The sequence below is a fragment of the Mustela erminea genome, chromosome 5 (genome assembly GCF_009829155.1).
Source record: "Mustela erminea isolate mMusErm1 chromosome 5, mMusErm1.Pri, whole genome shotgun sequence".
NCBI classification, from domain to species: Eukaryota; Metazoa; Chordata; class Mammalia; order Carnivora; family Mustelidae; genus Mustela; species Mustela erminea.
This window is the reverse complement of record NC_045618.1, coordinates 119479927-119502977: the sequence shown is the minus strand read 5'-3', so window position 1 is coordinate 119502977 and position 23051 is coordinate 119479927. Positions and strand designations below refer to the sequence as shown.

General features: G+C 44.4%; 1 protein-coding gene across 2 annotated transcripts in view; it reads right to left on the bottom strand.

Moving 5' to 3' along the window:
• Window positions 1-23051, bottom strand: part of FOXN3 (forkhead box N3) — a 394050-nt gene that overhangs the window by 268475 nt on the left and 102524 nt on the right. For both annotated transcript variants that reach the window (XM_032344710.1, XM_032344709.1), the window contains exon 2: window positions 10571-10685. The gene's annotated coding sequence lies outside the window, so the exon portion shown is untranslated. The remainder of the gene's footprint in view (window positions 1-10570; window positions 10686-23051) is intronic.

Sequence of the window (23051 nt, the reverse complement as noted above, 5' to 3'; positions counted from 1 at the left end):
GAGAGAGTGCAGGGAGGAGGGGCAGGAGCAGGGGAAGACAGAGAGTATCTCAAGCAGACTCCGCACTGAGCACAGAGCCCGGTGTGGGGCTCGATGTCATGGCGCTGAGATCACAACCTGAGCCGAAACCCAGAGCTGGATGCTCAACCGACTGGGCCGGCCAGGAGCCCTGACAATCATTTTAACAAACTCCAGTTTCTGACATGAAAAATTTCCTCCATGATCTTCCCAGATGTCAGGCTAGGCTGGCCAAATGGGAATTCCTTTGTTGACTTTCTTCTCCCTGTTGAATTCAGAGTTTTAAAATGTGATTCCTTGAACACCACTACGGGTTGACACCCACCCAAGTCAGGTTCTCTTGCCTCCAAAGGCATATTTCAAATTATTATTTTTATATAAAATATGAATTTGGACAAAATTCTACACTAAAAAATTCCACAAATAAGTTTTTCTATAGCAAAGATATATCGAAACATATGTCTCACACAGCTGCAGTACAGTCTAGAAACTCCAGCTAAGCTGTGACCATAAAATCTTACCATTTCTAAAGAACAGGCCCCATAGACACAGATTCTATTTAACTGAAGCCACCAATTCAATCATTTTGAGTCAATACAGTGTTTTAGCCATCGATATCTTTCCACTCATAAATCAGTAGCAATCCAGTCATTTTCGAGAGCCAAATAACTATACCATGATCTTATTTCTTGGGTTGTTAAAATGATCAGATGAGAGTCACTACTGGTAAATCAGGAAAATGCTTGGAAATAAATATGAGGGAAACCTACAGCCAACCAATTGGATGTCAGGGCCAAAGGACCTGCCTACCACCTCTCTCCCCAGCCCAAGCCTTACAACACTTAAATCCTGATTTCCCCAGGTGCCCAGGGCCAGTCTCTAAGCACACTGATGTACGTGTCCCAGAACCACTTGGATGTAATAGTCAATTAAATTATTAATGAAAGAACTATACAAATAAAAGCATCATGCTCTCTTATGTAGTAATAATTACTATTGTAAGCAATGCAAATTGAATAATAAGAATCATCAGGACAGCTCGGTGATAAGCTAACAATTTTCAGCAATCAAACCAAACATCTCTGCTCAAGCTGTTTAAGAAAATAAATAGCAGCTTGTTGACATTTTTGTTCAGTTAAGCGCACATATATCCAGAGGCTACTTATGTGTCCCAGATAGAAGAGCTAAGAAAGAAGTAGAGACTGAATGAAAGAGAAGTGAAACCAGTTACAATGGACAGTAATTTAGATATTCCAACATCTTCAAAAAACGATGAATCCTATAAAGTGTCCTATGACAAAATTTATGTACTTATACACACACATACACAGACACATATATTTCCATGTACATATGCAGTACACGGATACACGATATACACAACAATAGATTCTTGTAATGCTAACATTTCAGTTATATTCACCAGAGGCGTCAAGTGAAAAGCCATGATAAAAATAGGTCCATCGCTATTTCAAAGCATTTATCAAGCACGTGATGACCTAGCACACAGTCACACATCTGTTAAAGAGCAGGTCATTCCCTTATTTACCTTTGTGGCCCCTGATGGAACATTCTAGAAATCATCAAGGCCTCGAACACAGCTTAGCATCACCCAGCTGTCTGCCAGTGCACCCAAGGCTGATTCGGGAGAGAGGGAGTCCACTGACTAGATCAAAGTAGTCACAGCTAAAGTCTATGAAACTCTAAGTGGGGAGTGATGAAGACCTTCCAATAAGCACCACAACTGATCTCCTGCTTCTTTTTGTTCCCCTGGAGAATACGTATTCGATGTGAGGGAATGCTATCCTCTGGTACTCAGTGGCAATGCCACCTCCCCAGCTTCCAGCAAGAATGCAGTCATGCTGGAGAGCGGACTTCCCCACCTGCCGTCAGGTACGTTCAACCCACCAGCACGCCTTCTCTGAGGCTTGGAGTGTCAGCGGTTAAAAGTCTACCTCCGCAGAGGCCATTTGCTTGGGCTGCAATGACTATTTACAAGTGTCCTCCCCTCCTTCCTTGTAAGCCGTTACATTACCAAGGCCAATGTGGATGCCATTCTCTTTCAAGAGGTACCAACTTCAAAACAGCTCTTCTGACTCCATGGGAGATGCCCCTGCTCTGAGTTGTGATTGTTCCTTTGAGGCGCATTCTATCTTATTAAAATCTCCGTCTTGCGCTCCATGGTTAGCACCATTGATGGAGCTCCAAGCTTTAAGCATTGTTACAAGTTTGGGCCCAAACGACTCAATCCCCTGTTAGCACCCAAATATCCACTTCAGGAGTTCCTACGCACATACCGGAGCAAGAGTAAATAAGTGTGGACACATACATATAACCAGTGTAGGTAAACAGCTAACACGATCTAGCATGTGCCCTGGGGAGTCACCGCTCCCTCTGCCTTTGCTGAGATGGGGTCAGCCAGACCTCCACCGAGAGATTCATGTGTGACTGCGCATTCTTAATCTAGCTATGGGCAGATGCCTACTCATCTTTTCAAATGCTTTTTTTCTCCTCCTTAAACCAGGAAGAAAGTCTTAATTGCTGGTATGTCTCTAACACTTGCTAATCTCCTTTCTAATAAGAAGGATAAGCCACAGGCTGTGTGGGACCTCCCAGTAAACAGCGGTGGGAGCCAGCAAGGAAGGTACAGAGGGAGGTGAGAATAGCACCAACAAGAAGCAAGAGAGCTCAAGTCAGGGAGGTTCCCAGATCGTGATTTTGCACCACAATAAGATTTCAAAAATAGTTTTGGGGACGAGCGTAGGTTGCCAACTTTTTATTTTGCCAAGTAAGGATACTGAACTCACTATGTTGAGCTTATTTTTCTCTTTGCCTTGGACCGGGGAAAAGTTCATCTTTGAATGCTTATTTATGCATGTTTGTCTGCCCTCTGCACACACAAACCACCCCCCCCTCCCCGGGCCCCCGTTAGACTACACGTTCCAGCAGAGCACCTCAGCACTCCCTCCCCCTTCCACGCGGGAGGCCCCCCAGTGTCCAGGAGCCCCTGAAACAGACCAGACTGGATCCGGAATCTGGGAATTATTATTTCTTTTCTCATTTCGCCTGAGAATGTTTCACATTTCCTTATCTTCCTTCAGAGAATTTCTGTGAAACACCTTTTCTAAGGTGATAGAACTACGTAGCCATCTGAAAAAAAAGTCCACACATTTTACATTGGATTCATTTCAACCCTCGATAAGAAAGTAGTCTATATGCTTCTAATGGAAATGAATTCTAACAAAAGGGTGTATTCACACTTTCAGCCTAGGGGCCTGACCTACCATGGCCAAGAACACATGTGCGAATAATGTGAATCGCTTCCTTTGCAGGCAGAAGCTGCCAGGGGAGCAGATGACCAAAGACTTTCCATCCATTTATCTTGACACAAACCTACTTCCACAGCCAGCCAGGATGACCGCTCTGAAGAGAACCAACTTGCAGAGTCTGGACCAGAACCAGGGCTTTGAGCAACAGCTAAGGACTTACATCAGCTTAATTTCTGAATTCTTGGAAGACAAAGACCATCTATACTAACGTGGCCTGCACCGTGTCTACGTTTAAAAAAAAAAAAAAGAAAGAAAGAAAGAAAGAAAGAAAGAGAAAAAGAAATCTCCCTTATCCCTCGAGACCAGAACTCTGTCTCTGTCTCTGGTCTCTCCATCCCTCAAAAACAGTTTGCAAAGGGCCTTTGACTTCGAGAGCTGTTTGTTGAATGAGCAAACCAATGGACTCCTGTATTTTTACCTTGTTACCTTCCCGTACCCAGAAATAACTGACTTAGAAATCTTTTATGTATATATTTTTTAAAAGATTTTATTTATTTATTTGACAGAGATCATAAGTAGGCAGAGAGGCAGGCAGAGAGAAAGAGGGGAAACAGGCTTCCCGGCTGAGCACAGAAGAGAGCCCGCTGTGGGGCTCGATCCCAGGACCCTGGGATCATGACCTGAGCCGAAGACAGAGGCTTTAACCCAGTGAGCCACCCAGGCACCCCGAAATCTTTTAGATTAGTTCTCATTTAAATAAAATATGGATTTTATTTTTATTTACTTATTTTTTAAAAGACTATGGCCTTTTAAAAAAGATTTATTTATTTATTTGACAGAGAGAGAGGGAAAAGGAGAGGCAGCAAGAGAGGGAACACAAGCAGGGGGAATGGGAGAGGGAGAAGCAGGCTTCCCACCGCGCAGGGAGCCCGATGCAGGGCTCGATCCCAGGATTCTGGGATCAAGACCCAAGTCGAAGGCAGATGCTTAACGACTGTGCCACCCAGATGCCCCAAAAGATGGATTTTAATCACATTTCCAGTGACCAGTCAGGAGCATAAATTCTCAAGCAGTAACAATGATCATCCTTTTAAGAGCTGCCGTAAAAGGAGTATTCGCTAGCTGCCGAGCACTGTGCCCCGTACTTTATGAGAATTATTTTATTTCATTCTCATGCCCTCTCTACCAAGTAGAGATCAGTGTTCCCATTTTACGGATGGGGAAATGAAGACTCGGGTACCTTACATGATTTTCCAGGAATCCACAGCTCAGAAATCACACTCAAAGTCCTCCAGCTAGAAAGGAGAAAGACTGGAATCTGGAGCCGTGGCCCTGACATCCACTGGCTAGCTCTGGGAAACCTGGGCCACAAAACTAACACCAATCCTGCCACAAGCCACAGCTTTTCTGGTACATGCACTTGAAGTGGTGCTACTAAAAAACCATGGCCTTCCCCTCTTTTCTGAAGCCAGGGGTGATTTTTACTGTTTCAAAGTCCTGTGCAGGCTTTATGCCTCCTCTCCCAGGAGCTCTACCGTCGGCCCCCCAGGCCTGGGCCACACTACAGCTAACGGCCGGATTGCAAAATTGGTCTGTCCATTCAGACAAACCCAGCTCTCTCAGGACAGCTGGTGCAATTCAACAGCAGCCTATAAGGGACCAAGGCTCAGAACTGGTTTTTAAAAAATCAAGCTCTCCAGATTCCACAAATCTCTTTCAATTGCTTTAGTTTGTGATGACAACGGGACCAGCAAAGTTAGTGAGGAAGCTGCCTGCCCCCTCACACCCCAACCCACGGTGTCTTCTTTGGGACTTTTTTTTTTTTTTAAGATTTTTAAAATTTTTTTTATTTATTTGAAAGAGAGAGAGAGATCACAAGTAGGCAAAGAGACAGGCAGAGAGAGGGGAAAGCAGGCTCCCCACCGAGCAGACAGCCTGACAGAGGGTTCAATCCCAGGACCCTGGGATCATCACCTGAGCCAAAGGCAGAGGCTTTAACCCACTGAGCCACCCAGGCGTCCCTGCTTTGTGACTTCTGTGGCTCTAAGCTTCCGTATGGAAAGAAAACAAACTGTAATTACCTATTCTCACCAAAATGATTGCAATAACCAAGGGAGATGGTAAAAACACTTTGAGGGGAAAAATATAAATAAATGCCTTCTAAAACTAAAGGTGTTAATATTATACCTCTTCCAAATCATACAGGTTACGACAAATTATACTGGTTACTTACAAGGCCAAACCATAGCTCCAGAAACTCTCTCACTCTGTTACATATATGGGGATTTGAATTTAATTAAAGTTTTCCAGGAAACACCTAGAGCCATTATCAAAGTTGCCAACTGGGCAGCCAATGGGAAGACTCCCGGTAGGTCTGTGAATCAGTCCTTGGGAGGGTTTGTGTCTTGTTTATTAACACTTGGGCCCCATTGATGACATAAGCATAACTCTCCTTGGTATTAAAGTAACTGGGAGTGGAGATTAATTGCCCAATTTTTAATTACATTTGGCCTCTCTGTACCCCATGTTGTAAGTGCCCTGCCTTACGAGGGCACCATCAAAACAAGCGATCTATCATCGTGTATTCTGAAAGAGCTCCGGTATCTGCAGAGTATACGATCACCAAAATAAAGGGTTCTAGCCTTCTAAGAATCTACCGCACATGCACTCTTGGTGCGACTTTAAAAATGGCTTAAATAATGGGAGCATCACAGGAAAACATGTTGAACTGAGTCTGCCGACTTGTCACACACCCTCCAACCCATCCAGCTGTCTCTGGACGGCTCTGAGGTCAAGGCATCATACTCCATTTTGAACTTGACTTTCTTCCTGCCTTTCTGGAGTCTCTCATTTTCTCCATTGTCTTCATTCAGAGGAAAGAAAGACCTCATAAATGTCATTTCATATTCCAAGCAATTTGCTATAGGCAAGTACACCATTACTTGGTACAAATAAATTTACATAAATCATTATTAGAATGTTTTATCTTAGCAACATTATTTGGTTCCCAGAGCACAAATTAAATGCATGCTTAAAGCAGAATATTTTAAAGTTATTCCTATACTGTTTATGAGACAGGATTAGAAATTTCCATGTAATTTTTCTTTCATAATGGAATTCCTTTAGTTTTCTTTGTACGTTTTGAAACCACATGTATCATTTTCTGGGGGGTTTCTTGAAGCAAGCAATGCACATTTGGCTCATTTTTCAGAAACTCTTCCCTTTGATTCCACGGGTTCAGTTCTGTACACTGATTAGCAAGGCCAGAAACCAGGGAAATTAATACCATCTCGTGAATAATGGGTTTTTGTTTGATATTATTCTACAAGCAAACTGGTCCTTGCTTGTGGTTCAGCTTTTTTTTTTTTAAATAAACAAATTTGTAAATAAGCTCCCTGAAAACAGAGCTCAGTTCCTCCTAGCTATTTGTGTTGGGAAGGAGCCTGCTTGAGTCAACTGCATTGCACATGGCAAGTCTTCACTGGCTAGAATTCTCCTCCACCCTAGATTTCAAAATAAAAATCTTTCTCCCTGCGTCAGATGTAGCGCCCAGTGTTAACAAAAGCTGCATTGGTCGATGCCAGGGGAGTGGGGGAGAAGGGACTGGCAGGTTCTGCTACTTGCTGGCTCTGGAGAATCATGGAGGGAGTCCTTGTCTCATCTTCTCATCCAGGTCCTAAAGGGCGAGTCTCACCCCTCCGGGCTTTAGCCCTCTACCAGCGTGTGGTCTGGGCACCATTCCCAAGCCGGTGTCAGGGGAGTGGGGCCCCTTGCAGTCAAGGGGACAATCTTCAAGAAGGATAAATGAGGCAGTCCCATGGAGTGCTTAAAAGCAAGATAGACCTGGATTCAAGGCAAACCTTTCTGCTTATGCTACCTTAGCTTAAATGAGATTACGTGTACCTACTTCACAAGTTGGCTTTGAAGATTAAATGAAACAATGCAGGCAAAATCTTAGAACAGTGTGACTCAGAAAAGGCTCCTAAGCAATAGCTAACATTAATCCTGAAGGATGACCAAGGGGGTCAAGCTGGGGTGATCATAATTTGTTGTCCCTACTAGGATATTTCTGGGTGTGAAAGGGAGGAGTGTCCGATAATTATGTTAGGTCAACTGGCAAATGCTAGGATGGTCCCAGGCATTCTGGGGCGTGTGCAACTACCCTGACCCCAGTTCATCACCATTCAACAGCTTATAAAGAAATCAGGTTAAAAAGAAAGAAGGAAAGAAAGAAAGAAAGAGAGAGAGAGAGAGAGAAAGAGAAAGAGAAAGGAAAGAAAAGAAAAGAAAAGAAGAGAAATGAAATCAGGTACCAGCCATCTCTTACCTATTTTACAACTCATTCTACCACATAAGGCTCTTCCATACATTGTATCTGACCTTTCATAAGCGATGCGAAAAAAGGTATGGCTGGGTTAATTACCTTTTAATGATGAATAAAGAACAGCACAGAAAAAATATGGGCTTTCCCACAATGACCCAATGTTGTCAGGGCAGGGGATACCCCAAGCATCCCTCATGCTCCTCCCTACTTCCCAGTCTCCTGGCAACTAGAGGGTCATGTGACTAATTCTGGCCAATGGACTGCAGACGTGAAATTGATCTGAGTCACTTCTGGTCTAAGGCACTTCGGAAAGGGTGAGTGTTTTCGATTCTTCTTTACACATCTTAGGGTAACCAGGAAGTCCCATGTTGAAACATAGGTGCCACAGAAGGGACAAGGCTTGGAACCTGGAAACCGGCTGTAGGACAGCCACACTGACAATCCAATTCTGGGTGAGTGAGAAATAAACTTCCGTTGTACTGACCCTGAGATTTGGGGAGTCCTCTTCATGCTGGCATACCACAGCCTGCCCCGGCTTAGCTAGCTGGTAGGAGTAGGAACCCGTATCTCCAACTCTGACCATAGTTTCCACTCAACAATATCATAAAGTCCCACCAGACTGGGAAAATACTGCCAAGGTCAAATGGCATGACTTACTCGTGCTAAGTCTTCAGTGCTTACTTGATTTAAAACAAAATATTTATTTGGTTAAAATAAGATAGCTCAGGAGCGCCTGGGTAGCTCAGGTAGTTCAAAGCATCCAACTCTTCGGTTTCAGCCCAGGTCAGGATCTCATGGGTCTTGAGATGGAGCCCTGCTGGGCTCCTCTGCCCAAAGGAGAGTCTGCCTGAGGATTCTCCAGGATTCTCTCCTCTCCTATGCAAATCCTACTTGTCCTTCATTCAATCACATTTTCTTTGCGGGCCAAAATATTCCACACCTCAAATTTTGCAAACACTCATGCCACACAATTGCCTAGGCAATCTGCTAGGATGACAATTTTTTTTTGCCTCAGAGGGTCGAAAAGTAAATATTTTTTTATTTCTGCTGCACTTACTCGCTTCTGCCAGGGTGCCAAGACTCCCTAGACAATCCGCAAATGGACAGGGCTGTGTTCCAGTACAACTTTATTTAGGGACACTGAAATCTGAATTCCACTTCATTTTCACATGACACAAAATATTACCCTTCTTTGAATTTTGCCCAACCATTGCCCAACCATTGGACAATGCAGAAACCCTTCACAGTCTGTCTGCTGCCCAAGAACATGCAGCAGACCCACCCGGCCAATGGGCAGAGATCAGTCCCTGCACTAGGCTCTGAAGACAAACGCCCACCATCACTTAGGCATCACTTTAGGAGGAAGAGAACACAAAGACTTAGTCTAGTTCTGCTTCCTGGTGGCTGGCCATCCAGGGCTCTGATTCCAAGGAGGCCTTGGTCCTGGGTCGGCAAGGTTAGCACCGGTGCAGGCTGAGGCAGGCGGACCAGAGTCAGAACAGGCCTGACAGGATGGGCAGGAGTCTTGGCAAGCCACTCTCAGCAGCACCTTTAAGACCCAGGGCAGTGAAAGCCACCACCGCTTTATCCAGCAGCACTGGAAGAGAGCTAGGTGAGGGCAGGATTTGCGGGGCTCTCCCAGAATTAAGCAGGGCTCTTGGCTCCCCATCCCTGACCATGGCCCCCGTTTCAGCCTTGGGACCCTCACTGAATCTGGCTTTCAGAACTCTCGGCATCAACTCACAGACTCATGTCTTTGGCTTCTGCTTCCTCCCCTTCAACCTCCCGACTCTGAATGGTGCTTTGTGAATCACCAAGGTACTGACCTCACACAGCCTCTGGTTTATCCCTGAGGCCTTGTCAAGCCACACCTGCCAGGCCGAGCGTGGCAGGCAGTGGGCAGGTGTGTAAGAGAAGAGTAAATAATCAGGTAGACAGGCAGAGGCCAGATGTGGACAGGACCGAAGAAACAGAAAAGGCCAGTCCGGTAGCAGTCAAGCCAGGAGCGTGGCAACGATGACCACTGTCCCTGGAGGAAGCTTCTAGCCAAGGCCCTCTGTAACAGGGAAGGTAGAATCTCCCCAAGGGAACCCTCAGGGACCCTGGCTCTGAGGGGGAAGCTGGCTCTGGCCAGAACAGAGGATCAGGGTCCTCTGACCCCTGTCTGCTCCACCCACCCAGGGCCCCGACTGTCCAGGCTCACGGTGGGCTCATTCCCACCTACCTATCCAGGCACCGTGTTGCTCCTCTTCCCTTGGCCTGGCCAAAAGATCCACAGGAAAAAAAAAAGAAAAGCCCCCTGGAGGCCCCCCCTCCTTCCATGAGTTCTTCCCTAATTATTTCAATCCCAGTCCTCAAAGTCTCTCAATTCCCTGAACCAGAGAGCTACCATTAATTAGTACGCAGCCCTGGCCCTACGCTGAACACCACCATCTGCCATTTCCTTGAATCATGGATCTTTGGCGAAGCCGTGACTCTATAAGGACAGAGCCACGTCTTATATTCTTTTTACTCCCATGTGCCCCAAGAACACATAAAAGATACTCAGTAATAATTACAAATTCCACTAAAAGGTAAAGATTAGAAAAATTAATAAAATTCAAGTAAAACATGACATTATGGGAAAGAAACTGATTTAGAGGAACTACAGGTAGAAGGCAGTTTCTAGGTGAAAATTCCCAGCAGTGTTCCTGTTGCTTTGTGTGTCTAGGACGCACACCAAAATTTTAAATAAAGATGTGATTGAATGTTTTCATTATCTTAATGCCTAAATTGGACTGACCACATTGTCAGTCTGATCAGCTGCATAAATTAATCATTAGGAAGATTGGGAAAGGATACCAATTGATGAAGAAACAATCAATTTGGCATTTGCATTTAAATATAGCTTTGGTATTTCATTTATTCAGTGCAATCTCCCAGAGGTGTAGGTGAGCAGGGGAAGGCAGAGCCTGATTACCTGAGTCGGAATGGGTCCAGGAAACCGAGGTCAGCATTGCTCCAGTCACGGAAAGGACAGACAGGCCTCCATCATCACACGAATGCCGGTCTTAGGAGATGATGCTTTCTAGTGACTGGTGGAGAGGAGCAGAAGGAAGTCAGGATTAGAGCAGAGGAAGAGAAAGGGCCCTCTCAAATACAATGGATGTCATCTCTGGCCTGACTCTAAAAGATGCAACACTTCAGGGGAAAAAAAAATCAATTGCAACAGTTATCTCTTATTTCTTGGGAAGCTATTGAACCACTGGGTCTTTCCGGATAGAGCGTTCTTAAAACCGCCTCACAGGGCATAAAAGGACCCAGAAATTTGAAAATACACACCACAGATATCATGAGATTGGCTTACTTTACTACAATGGTCACTGTGACACTGGTGAGATCTTCTCACTTCTCTCCAGCTGCCACTGAAACACTTGTCTACACAAAGGAAAACCATCGAGCACCGGCCACATTCAAGGCCAGTGATCCAGCACGTGGACCAGGCTTGATCCAGCACGTGGACCAGGCTTGATCCGCTGGGTTGACCAGGTTCACAGGCTCCAAAGTCAATGATGCTCTCTTCTGTTGCTACCAAATAAAATTACTCTGGCTCTGCTCCTGAGGGGAAAGATCCCATCAAACTCAAGCTCATTAAATGCTTAAGCTACAGATTACTGGCCCACAGTTAACCAATAATCTTACAAAATAGAAAAGTTGGTACAGGAGATTGATTGCTATATAATTTCTGATAGAAGATTATTTTTTTTTTAGCCTATGCCTCAAGGAAGCCAAATTAATAGACTTTCTCATGAAAAGAATGATGTTATCTTATGAACTTCAGTGTAGGGAACATCAGGAAATAAATTCCTTAGATCGGTGATTCTCCAACTATGGTCCCTGGAACAGCAGCAGACATGTACCTGAGAGTTTGTTCGAAATACAAATTCTTGGCTCCCACCCAAGATCTACTGAATCTGAATGTTTGGAGGTGGGGCCCCGCAATTTGTTTTAACAAGCCCTCCAAGTAATTCTGATATGCCTTTGATTATTAATTTATCCACCCACTCAAAGACATTTATTCAGTCGTTGTCAAATAAAACTACCCTACTCTACTGTGTGTTAAGCTTTAAATACAGGCAAAGCATTCAACTAAGGATTGGGGAGGGAGAAGGAGTCAGAGAGAGACAATGGATGACAAAAATCTATGCCTTTAAGAAATGGATTGTCCTTGGGGCACCGGGGTGCTCTGGTAGATTAAGACTCTTGATATTGGCTCAGGTCATGATCTCAGAGTCATGAAATCAAGCCCCACACAGGGTTCTGCGCTCAGCGGGGGGTCTGCTTCTCCCTCTCCCTTCACCCCTCCCCCTGCTCTTATGCCTGCGTGTGCATGCGCTCTCAAATAAATAAATAAACCTTTAAAGAAGACATACAAATGGCTAATAGACACATGAAAAAACGCTCACCATCACTAACCATCAGGGAGGTTCAAATCAAAACCACATTAAGATACCACCTCACACCAGTTAGACTGGCCAAAATCAACAAGACAGTAAACAACAAGTGTTGGAGAGGATGTGGACAAACGGGAACCCTCTTACACTGTTGGTGGGAATGCAAATTTGTGTAGCCACTTTGGAAAGCAGTGTGGAGATTCCTTAAGAAATCAAAAATAGAGCTTCCCTATGACCCTGCAATTGCACTACTGGGTATTTACCCCAAAGATACAGATGTAGTGAAAAAAAGGGCCATCTGTACCCCAATGTTCATAGTGGCAATGGTCACAATCGCCAAACTATGGAAAGAGCCAAGATGCCCTTGAAAAGACGAATGGATAAAGAAGATGTGGTCCATATATACAATGGAGTATGATGCCTCCATCAGAAAGGATGAATACCCAACTTTTGTATCAACATGGACGGGACTGGAGGAGATTATGCTGAGTGAAATAAGTCAAGCAGAGAGAGTCAATTATCATATGGTCTCACTTACTTGTGGAGCATAAGGAATAACATTAGAGAAGGAAAGGAAAAGTAAGTTGGGGGAAATCGGAAGGGGAGACAAACCATGAGAGACTGTGGACTCCGAGAAACAAGCTGAGGGTTTTGGAGGGAATGGGGTGGGGGATGGGTGAGCCTGGTGGTGGGTATTAAGGAGGCCCTGTACTGCATGGAGCACTGGGTGTGGTGCATAAACAATGAATCTTGGGAAAAAAATAAAATTAAGATGTTAACATAAATAAATAAATAAACAAGCAAACCTTTTAAACAAAGAAAAAAAAGCATATCATCCACTATGGGAGACAAGATACATATGCAGGCAACTCAAATACAGACAGTGTGATTTCCTTTAATCAACAGCTAGAGGGTTTCTGAGGAGACATCTGTTTCTGGCTGGGGCGGCGAGAGCAGGGAAGGGAAAGCATCAAGACCACCACAGCAATAATGGGCCTTGAGATCCCGACAGGATTTTGACAGGTGGAAACAGGCCAAAAACGGAAGGAAAGGCCCTGAGGCGAGGAAGCGTGAGGGGCCGTTCAGATGCATGGAGCAACCAGGTCTGGCCAAGACGTGAGAAACGGGAAGGCGGTCTGGGTGAGACAAGGTGACTTCCAAGTTCAGACAGGTAGACGGCAAGGGCCTGCGGCTTTTCCTGCTCGTGTGAAGACCACCCCGCAGCATCTGCCGCTTATGTTTAGAAATTGGTGTCTGATAAACCAGGTGACTCAAAGATTTCTAAAGCCAGTCTGCTTCCCTGCACTTTTTTTTTTTTTTTTTTTAAACCAGAGGGGTGCGCCTCTGCTGCTTCAAGAATTATACACTCGAGCTCTGCCCAGGAGGAGGAAACAAAAGAAAATTTTAAAGCAGGCACAAGAATCTAGATGTCACAGTAGCCTCAGGCCGTTCTGCAAAGGGGGCAAAATGTTACCGTACCTCAGAAGCCTCTGAAGACATTTGTGGTTTCAGTTTTATAAAATAATTCATGTGGATAGTGGTATGTGTCCTAATCACAGGGAAAAAGTTAAGCCAGGTGTGGGGAGAGGGAAGAAAGGTGTAAAGAAAAGGGTAAAGAAAGGGTCGAAAGGTACAGACTTCCAGTTATAAAATAAACAAGTCATGGGGAGGTAGTATGCAGCATGGTGATTATAGTTTATAATACCCTATTGCCCATTTGAAAGTTGCTAAGAGAACCGACCTTAAAAGTTCTCATCAGAAGAAAAAAAATTTTGTAACTAGGGAAGGCGACGGATACTAAGTAGACTCATATTGTGGGGATCACTGTAAAATGTACACAAACACCGAACACAAACACTGTTTTACAACTGAAACTAGCACCATGTTACATGTCAATGACACCTCAATTTAAACAAATTAAGGCATTTAAAAAAAAAAAAAGTTAAACCATCACTCAACATCTCTAAATAGAGGAAAAGAAAAACTTTTCATGATCAAGAAGGTATGGCTTTTGCCTCTAGAAAACTGGCATAAATACAACGCTTTAGTTCCTGATGCTGCTGGGTGAACACTGGGATATTGAAATGTTCTGACGTCATATGAGACGCTGGCAGAAACGAAGGAGGGTTCACAATCCATGGTATCTAGTTGCTCACCCCAGCTCTGCCATTTAGCCATCGAAGTTATTGCAGGGAGACCCCTGCACTCAAGACCCCAGTGCTTTTGTGATGGAGAATTAGAGGCACTGCCTTGCCCCCCACTTTCAGTGAAATTTAAAGAAAAGACCAGAAGTTGCTATGACAATTACAAAGTGCAATGTTACTGTAAGGTACAGAATTATCCTGCCCATTGAGACATGTGGGTACTAATTAATACTTATTGTATTGGCCTTTGAAAGTATAAAAGCAGAATGTTTCCTATGCCCTTGAGGCTCACCTTTTAAATCTCTGCAGATACAATCATCCAGAGCAGCAAACTTGGCATCCACCAAACCATTCTCCCCAGAAACACTTCAATGTAAATTTTTCACTCGTAATTTTTTTTTTTTTATTTTATTCCTCTGACCACGATAGACCATCCTGTTATCTTTCAGCAGCTCCTGGGAAGCACAACTCAGTCTTCAGCAACACGGACATATACGATGGCGATAATTTATCATCTCTGCAGGAGTTTAGTCCCAGATGGACCATTTACTAATTTATTTCCATATGTAACTGGCAGAGAAATTAATCAGGTTTCCAACTTGGAAACCTGAATTGCACTTTACTCCCTTAACAGGCTAACTCTGGACAAGAGGAAGTACACGTTTACACAGAAAGCCTAGGGTTCCTCTGAAAAAGCCTGTCGACCTCAGACACAGGTCTTTAAACACACACACACACACACACACACACACACACACACACACACACAGAGCTTGCTCCTTCCGTCAACTTGGAGGGCTGGCTCTTTCTCTAGCTGCTCCTGGGCTTCCCGGAGGGGCGGGGTCTGACAGGACTGCAGGCTGAAGAGAGCTCGGAGTGTAATGCCAATCAGCTCTAGTTGCAGCCACGTTCCCTGCCCGCCCCCCCACCCCCCACCCCCCACCCCCGGGCCCCGTGTGCAAGCTTGGGGCTCGTATTTCTGAAACTGAAGAGATCTTTTTTGCCACGGTGCTGTGCCCAGCTGGCCCGGCTCTGTGGTGCCCAGACACTGGAAAGTATGTGCTTTCTTTTTTCCACTCTTTTTAAGGGTCTGAACTTGACCGAGTTCAGCAGCTGTTGTGTCCTCAGCAAGGCAATGGCTCATGAATTGTTAGCACTGCTCCCAGGGCCCCAGAGCTAAACTCGAGTCCACTTTTGTTTTTAATTCTATCCCAATGATATCACCTTTTGCAAAGGCTGGGTAACAGGATTGTTGTTCGATGATGGTGTTTAAATAGACAAAGTCGGCCAATCCCAACTCAGGGCAGAAAGTATGAGCTGCTGGGTGATGTCTTAAGTGAAACCCAAGGCCACAGCCAGAAAGGTTCAGTAGACAGGACCATGTAGAGAGATTGTCGGCTGGATCCACATGCCTGGGTCACTAACTAACCATATGGCTTTGGAAAAGTCCCTTACAGTTCAGATTCACAATTCTCTCCTCTGTAATAGGAGTTCATCTCCCTAAGATTCCTTCTGCTGTAAAATTTTATGATTCACTAAATATGAAAAAAAAGAAAGAAAGAAAAAAATCAGCCATTCAGTGGGTTTCTGTGTTTAGATGATGCCAAATAGCCAGAAGTTTGGAAGCATGCAAAAGAGACTGAATTGGTCCAGATGCCTAGTGCAGTGACAGACACAGCCCTAGGAGCCTCAGTATTCCAGAGACTGTCTCTGAGCAGAGAACACGAGCCCCAGAGAGGATTCAATAACATATACCTTTATGAGATTTTCAAGATGCTGCAGCCTGAAGTACTGTGTAAAAGCAACAAAAGTCTACGAGTCACGGTCTTGTCGTTAAAACGCTTACAGCTCAGTTAAGGACAGACACGACTCATCTTAATATTGTGGACTAAGTGCTACAACTGCAGACAAAGAAACTGTTGCGGGAAGGGGAAGTCATCCCACTGAGGCGAGAGGGAGAGTTCTTTCAGGTTTTATGGAAGAACTGGAATCAAACCTGGAAAAATGGGCGTAAAGGCATCCGGGCAGAGGCAGTGGCCAGAGCAAAAGCCCAGAAACTTCCTGACACGGCCAGCACATGGTATTTAGCACCCTAGGGCAGCACCATAAGATGCTTCAGGAAGAGAAGATCTGGACAGCGAGGCGGCTGAAGAGGGACTGATGGGCAAAGCCCTGGACACCAGCCCACGGACTGGCTCTTACCCCGTGATCACCAAGGACCTTCAGAAGTTCTGGGCCGTGGACACTCCAAATGGGCTACGCCGCAGGAAGTGTATCCTGGCAATTCTGCGACCATTGAAGATTGGTAATAAGATCAGTCTGTACCTTCATCTTTCCCTTATTCGTTCCGTGTTGCCACTATTTGGGAATCCCTCACATTTCTTTTTTCCAAATCAATTTCCTGGCCCTTCAAATGGAAGGAATTGAGTTTCCTACAAGCCCTGCCAGGATTTTACATTCAAATGACTGGTTCCGCCTAGAGCTCTACATCTAGGTTCATGTGTTCTTCTAGTCTTAAAAAAGAGTTAAGGGGTGCCTGGGTGGCTCAGTGGGTTAAGCCTCTGCCTTTGGCTCAGGTCATGATCCCAGGGTCCTGGGATTGAGCCCAGCTTCAGGCTCTCTGCTCAGCAGGGAGCCTGCTCCCCCACGGGCCTGCCTCTTTGCTTACTTGTGATCTCTGTCTGCCAAATAAATAAGTAAAATCTTAAGAAAAAAAAAAAAGAGTTAAAACAACATGGTATAGACTGATGGGTTTGTTGTTGTTGTATATTTTTTTTTCCCTTAATTTTTTTGTTTTATGTGTGTGTGTGTGTGTGTGTGTGTGTGTGTGTGTGTGTAGGTTTTGGGGGGGATTTTTCTTTTTTTTTTTTTTGCTTTATACTGGATAATATTTCTAGATGATAAAAAAGAAGAAAACCCAAAAATCTCAACTGCTGGAAGGCCTTGCTCTAATGCTCCCAAAGAGACAAAAGTTGAGTTAGGCATCCCAAGGAGTGCATAGACACTTTTTTGATTTCTGGTTTCAGAGCCCAAGGGTAATAAACCCAAAGTTTCCAGGGCCCCTCCAGTGTAAGAGCAGAAAATCATGTAAACCCTCACACCGACCGTATCTGCTTCCTCCGCCTGGGGGTGGGGGGGAGGGGCAGGGGCAGGTGGCTTTCTGCAGCTGTCACCGGAGAAGCTGCCCACCAGGATTCAGAGGGCATGGGGAGGGGGTCTGCATACCTGCCCTCCCCTCAGCCCCTAAAACAGGCCAGAAACGAGTGTGGCATTAGGAAGAGGGGCTCATCCTCTGAGGAGGGAGCTGCCCTGGGCATGAGCCACCAAAACATTATTTCTCGGGAGAAAACACAAACGTCCCTTCCCGCCCCTGGATGGCTCAGACTACAGACAGGCAATAAACGGGAGGCTTCAACATCAGTTTCATTTTGGATCACCCTATTTAGAAAGGCAAATAGTATCTATCCACCAGGCTGCTGAATATTCCAGGGTTCAAGTCCCTGATTTATAATTCAGAATCTGTCCCAGCCCTCCACACACCCAGGTGTTCAGGAAGCTGCAGAGTGCCCGAGCCCCTCCCCCCTCCGATAGGTGTTCTCTTAACATCTAATCAAATAATTACTGCGAAGAGCAACATGCAGTAGGCGCCGTAGTTTCCTGTGCACGTAAAACACAGTCTCGTACATACCAAAAGAGTTGCATATCTCATGCCACTCTTTGTAAAAGTCCACCTATGGTCAGAAAATGAATCCTCCTCAAACGAATAGATTAGCTTAAATTACCATGCCATTTTACAGTCTCTTCACTGATACATGAATAATAAAACTATAAGGTAAATGTGGCTTAAACTGAATAATGGGCATAAATAAAAATATTTTGACATTAAAAACTCAGTATAAATTGAACTACAACATACTTGAAAGCTCCCGCAATCATAACGTGCACATTGAAATCCATTAACCTAATACTTAGGCTGTATTCAAAAGCAGAGGTCTAACACATAAATAAATACATATTTGAACACTTCTACTAAATTACCGTACGATCCGATTGCAAAGTCACACACTTACAAAGTCTATCATCTTTACTGGGTTGCTCTCTAACCAACACTCAAGTCTTATCAGGCTACAAGGTGGCGGCAGGATATAAACACAGAGACCGGCAAATGGTACCAAAAAGTAGCAGCAAATGTCAAAGACAAACCAGGGTCATCCCCGCGAGAAGAGAGATATTTACATAAGCATACGGCAAAGACAATGGAGCCCCAAATTCCCTTTAACTGCACACCTAATCAACCTCTCTGCTCCTCACCTTATCGTTTTTATATAAAAACAATTTCTACAACGATACATTCAAAGACCTTAGTTACCATAAACTCAGCCTCAGTTACAGATTCTGTTGCACATCAGATCTGCTTTAAGACTCAGCTATTTTCAACCAAAGCTTTCATTCCTTACCCACCACTACCGGCCCCCCTCCAAAAAATTAGCTTCACTGACAATAACCTTAAATATGTCATCTGCCAAGGCCATTTTCTTACCTTTGTAACTCACTCACATTTGTTTCATTTGATATTTACCCAAGCAAGGACAATTGTTTGACTGGAATCTTGCAACTTTCAACTTTGCCCAGATTTTGCTGTCGTGAGGCAGGGGAATGTCAAAAACCCCGACACATGGCTCAGCCGAGCTAATATACATCTGAATCAGAGCTATATTTTAAATTCTTTTACACTTACTTAATATAGTGCGTGCTGCCTGTCCACTGATGCGATATCAGAAACCTGCAAGCTACTATTTCTGCAACTGTGTCACTGTAGATAGTCTGAAACATGTACGTAGCTGTTGCCATGGAAACAAACACAGCTAGGGTAGAGTGCCACGCTGTGTTAATTCCTTCACCCATGAACCCCAGGGGAATGCTAACATTCATCTTCTTTCTCCTTTCGTCTCACACTGCTTTAATATTTTTTAGCATTATCAAATGATGTACTAAATACATATGGTACACCTGAAAATACGGATGGCTGAAATGAGCTGTGTGCCAACCTAGCCTGCTGGGTAGCTGCTTAAGGTAGTACAGGGATGCAATGGATCCTCTCACTAACTTCTCCTGGGAGAAATAGAGAACTTTGTTTCTTTCTTTACAAATGCTGTGGGTAGGGCAGTTTAAAAAAAAAAAAAAAAAGGTGAACATCTTATCTCTCCCAAGAAGAAGTTATCACAGAATGGCACCGGAATAAAGATGCTACCAGAAATGTGCCTTAGCAGTCCCATGAAAGGCAGAGGGAGGTCTTGCAAAGTTTCTGAAGTGGATCCAAGCTAAGAGTTGTCCTTCCTTCTAACTAGGCTGCATTAGCAGGTTGTAAATCCAACAGCTTTAATTAGGCAAAAGCATAAACCCTCAACAAGGGCTTCATCTGTCCCCACTTGGTCTTTGTTCCTAAGCCCATGGAAGAAGGTATTAGAATGAGGGAATGACTAACAAGATGGAAATCTGCCATCATTCAGAAAGAAATGCGATTTTCCTGGAATCTGAACATTCTCTTCTTTGCTTCAAGTTCAAATCACTGCCTTCATCAAATGTTTAGACCCGTGGCGAAAAGTCAAATATTCTTTTATTATACCTAAGAGGCAAAATGTATAGATGTTGGCACATCGGACCACATTCCCATTATTCAATCCCGGACGCCACTCTAAATGTTGAGGTTACTCATGGCAGTAGACAAAAGTAAGCTGTTCAAAATCTTAATTACATCCCATCCCTTGGGCTAGTTAATAATATTCAATCTAGATGAAAATGGCCACACTTTAGATTTGCATGCTGATGCGCTTCACTTGAATACAATTTTCGCACTAAACAATCAATTGTAGGCTTTAAAAGGGCAGATCCGTGACTCTGAACTGGCATGTTTTAAAGAAACCACTATTTTATTCGTGGGGATTATGGCAAAATCACCCTACAAGACATAAGCAAAATTTTCCTATCATTTTTCCAAACTGAATCATTCTTGGCTCCATACTATGATAATAATAATCAACCCATCCCCAGGACAAAGCAAAACAGAAAACAGATACACCTTAGTAGTGACAGCGATGTCACTTCTTAAAAGCATCTCAAGGGGCGCCTGGGTGGGTCAGTGGGTTAAAGCCTCTGTCTTCGGCTCAGGTCATGATCCCAGGGCCCTGGGATGGAGCCCCACATCGGGCTCTCTGCTCAGCGGGGAGCCTGCTTCCCCTTCTCTCTCTGCCTACTTGCGATCTGTCAAATAAATAAAATCTTAAAAAAAAAAAAAAAAGCATCTCAAGATGATGGTAGGGTCAAGGCTAGCTAGCTTTTGAGTATTAGCAAGGTAGATAGAGATTACTTTGGACCTTACCAGGAGCAGTGCTTACACACTTAAGGAGCAGAGCCACAGCAAGAAAACAGGTGTTCCTTACATATACTTCGGACTTCTGTATCTACATTTGTCGGGAATGGGCAAGCATTTTCACATAGGTCACCCCATTTGACTATGATGAGATTATACGATGAATTAGTGGGGCAAGTGTCACCCACCTCACCTCTCATTAGAGAGCACAGAGGTTCCCAAAATCAGTGACTGGCCCAAGGTCCCACATAAAATGGCAGAATCCCATCTTCTATTACCTGATCTAATGGTTTCTCCGCGTGCCACTACCTCTGGGTGTACTCATGAATGCAGTTGGTTGGAAACGACTTAAAGTAACTGGAGTAACAATACTTACAAATAGAAGGACAGATGGACAGACAGAAACGAACCATTGGTTCTCTTTCTCCAGACGAATACATCACCCTAAGGAAATAAGCTGTTCCAGACTTAGAGGCACGTGGTGACTGAAGGTGGATTTCATCGGGATTTGGGCTATCACAACCTCCTACCCTGGCAATCAAGAATTAACTGGATTCAGTCATGCTACGTATTTTGGGGAAAGAGGACTTCTTAGAAGTGAAATTTTTCCCGACCACTGAATTGTTCTAGTTTGGCTGGGGGTGAGGCGGGTAGGGGGTAAAGGAGGGGGGGGTATCCTGAAACAGAAGGCATCCTATGGGCAGTTTCTGGGGAGTCCTCTTGTGGAGGGCAGGTGGAAACCAGGTACCTTCCAGCAGATGCTCCGATTCAAGGGTACGATTTGGTTCCTTTGCATGAAACCACTTCTAAATTGGATTGTACGACAAAACAATGAATTGGGCAAAGTACACAGCATGTGGTTTAGCCTGTTACGAATATCCGTCGTGACGTGACGGGCATCACACACATGATACAGGGGTACTCACAGAAGCCAGAGATGCCGGGGCAGGAGGGGGAGGAGGCGGTCACCCGCACTGGAAAAGGCCCCACTCTCCTGTGACTTGCTAATCCCTATATTTACATTTTAATTCTCTCTGGCCTCTGCTCGCTGCTCCTGGCTGTCAGGGTATCAGCTGGCCTTCTCACCATGCGAAGTGGCCTGGCTCTCGCCATTCTCTCCCTGTTTGATTCACATCTAATATGCCAGGGGCTGGGAAACCAAATAAGAGAGCTGATTAGAATTTGGTCTGAAATAAGATGAATACAGGCCTGAGAGAGTGTCCCTGAGCACAAAAGTGTCAACTTTTGGATGCCACTGACTCCAGGTCAATTAGCCTAAAGCCAGTCACCTAATGAGCAGTTTGCCTATAATTTGAAACCTTTTTGAGTGCTTTGACATGGGAATGTCCTTTCCTTCTTTGGCCGTCTCTTGGGCATGATGAGGTTTATAAATAGAGCCTTTTCGGGGGCACACCCAGCTTGTTTTTAAATTTAGGTTTATGCTTAATTTTCATTTTTAAATTTTAAATTTATAGACATATTTTAAAATAAATTTTATTAATTTATTTTAATGAATTTAACATTAATTAAAATAAATTTTAAATTATTTTAAATTCAATAATTTTTTTTGAGATACTAGCGATGAATGCAAAAACACCCAAAATGGAATTGAATTTCTGGTGAACCGATTATTAGGCAAATCGATACGAGAATTTGTTTTAGGGGAATTTTTACTTCTAAATTTTATTATTTTTTTTTTAGAATGCAAAACCCGTCTGAGGAAATGTGCGGTTCAACCAGGCAGAACGCATAAACAGACTTTTGCGGGCTACCTTGGCCTTTTTTCCTTATTGCACCGGGCTCCCGGGCTCCACGCAGCCGAGTTCCCAACCTCTTGTGGAAGGAAGGAATTTTATATTATTTAGCTTTGCTTTTACCACCATGAATTTAACTTATGGCCTGAATCTCATGCAGAGCAGGGCTCACCTTTCCGCTTACTCTGGGGGACTCTGACGTGTGTTTGGAAGCATTCGGCACAAGAGCATAAGGGACCCCCGTGATATTTACATCAAATCCACACGTGGACTGCAGGTGTCTGAGAATCACTCACCTGACAACCCAGTTCTTTAATTTTTTTTTTTTAAGATTTTATTTATTTATTTGACAGAGAGAAATCACAAGTAGACGGAGAGGCAGGCAGAGAGAGAGAGAGAGGGAAGCAGGCTCCCTGCTGAGCAGAGAGCCCGATGCGGGACTCGATCCCAGAACCCTGAGATCATGACCTGAGCCCAAGGCAGCGGCTTAACCCACTGAGCCACCCAGGCGCCCTGAAAACCCAGTTCTTAATGCAAGCGCTCAAAAGGCCCAGGGTCAAGGTGCATCTAGTAGGACCACCACCATTCAAAAGGAGAGGCCGCTGCTTTGCAGTACTCTGTTGCATGGGCCTTTGGGGAGGAAACCAAAGACGAGACTTACCTTAAAGGCTGGAATTCACAGTGACCTGAGAGATCAGGGACAAGCTCGTGGGTGTGCACCCATTAGGCATAATCAGGG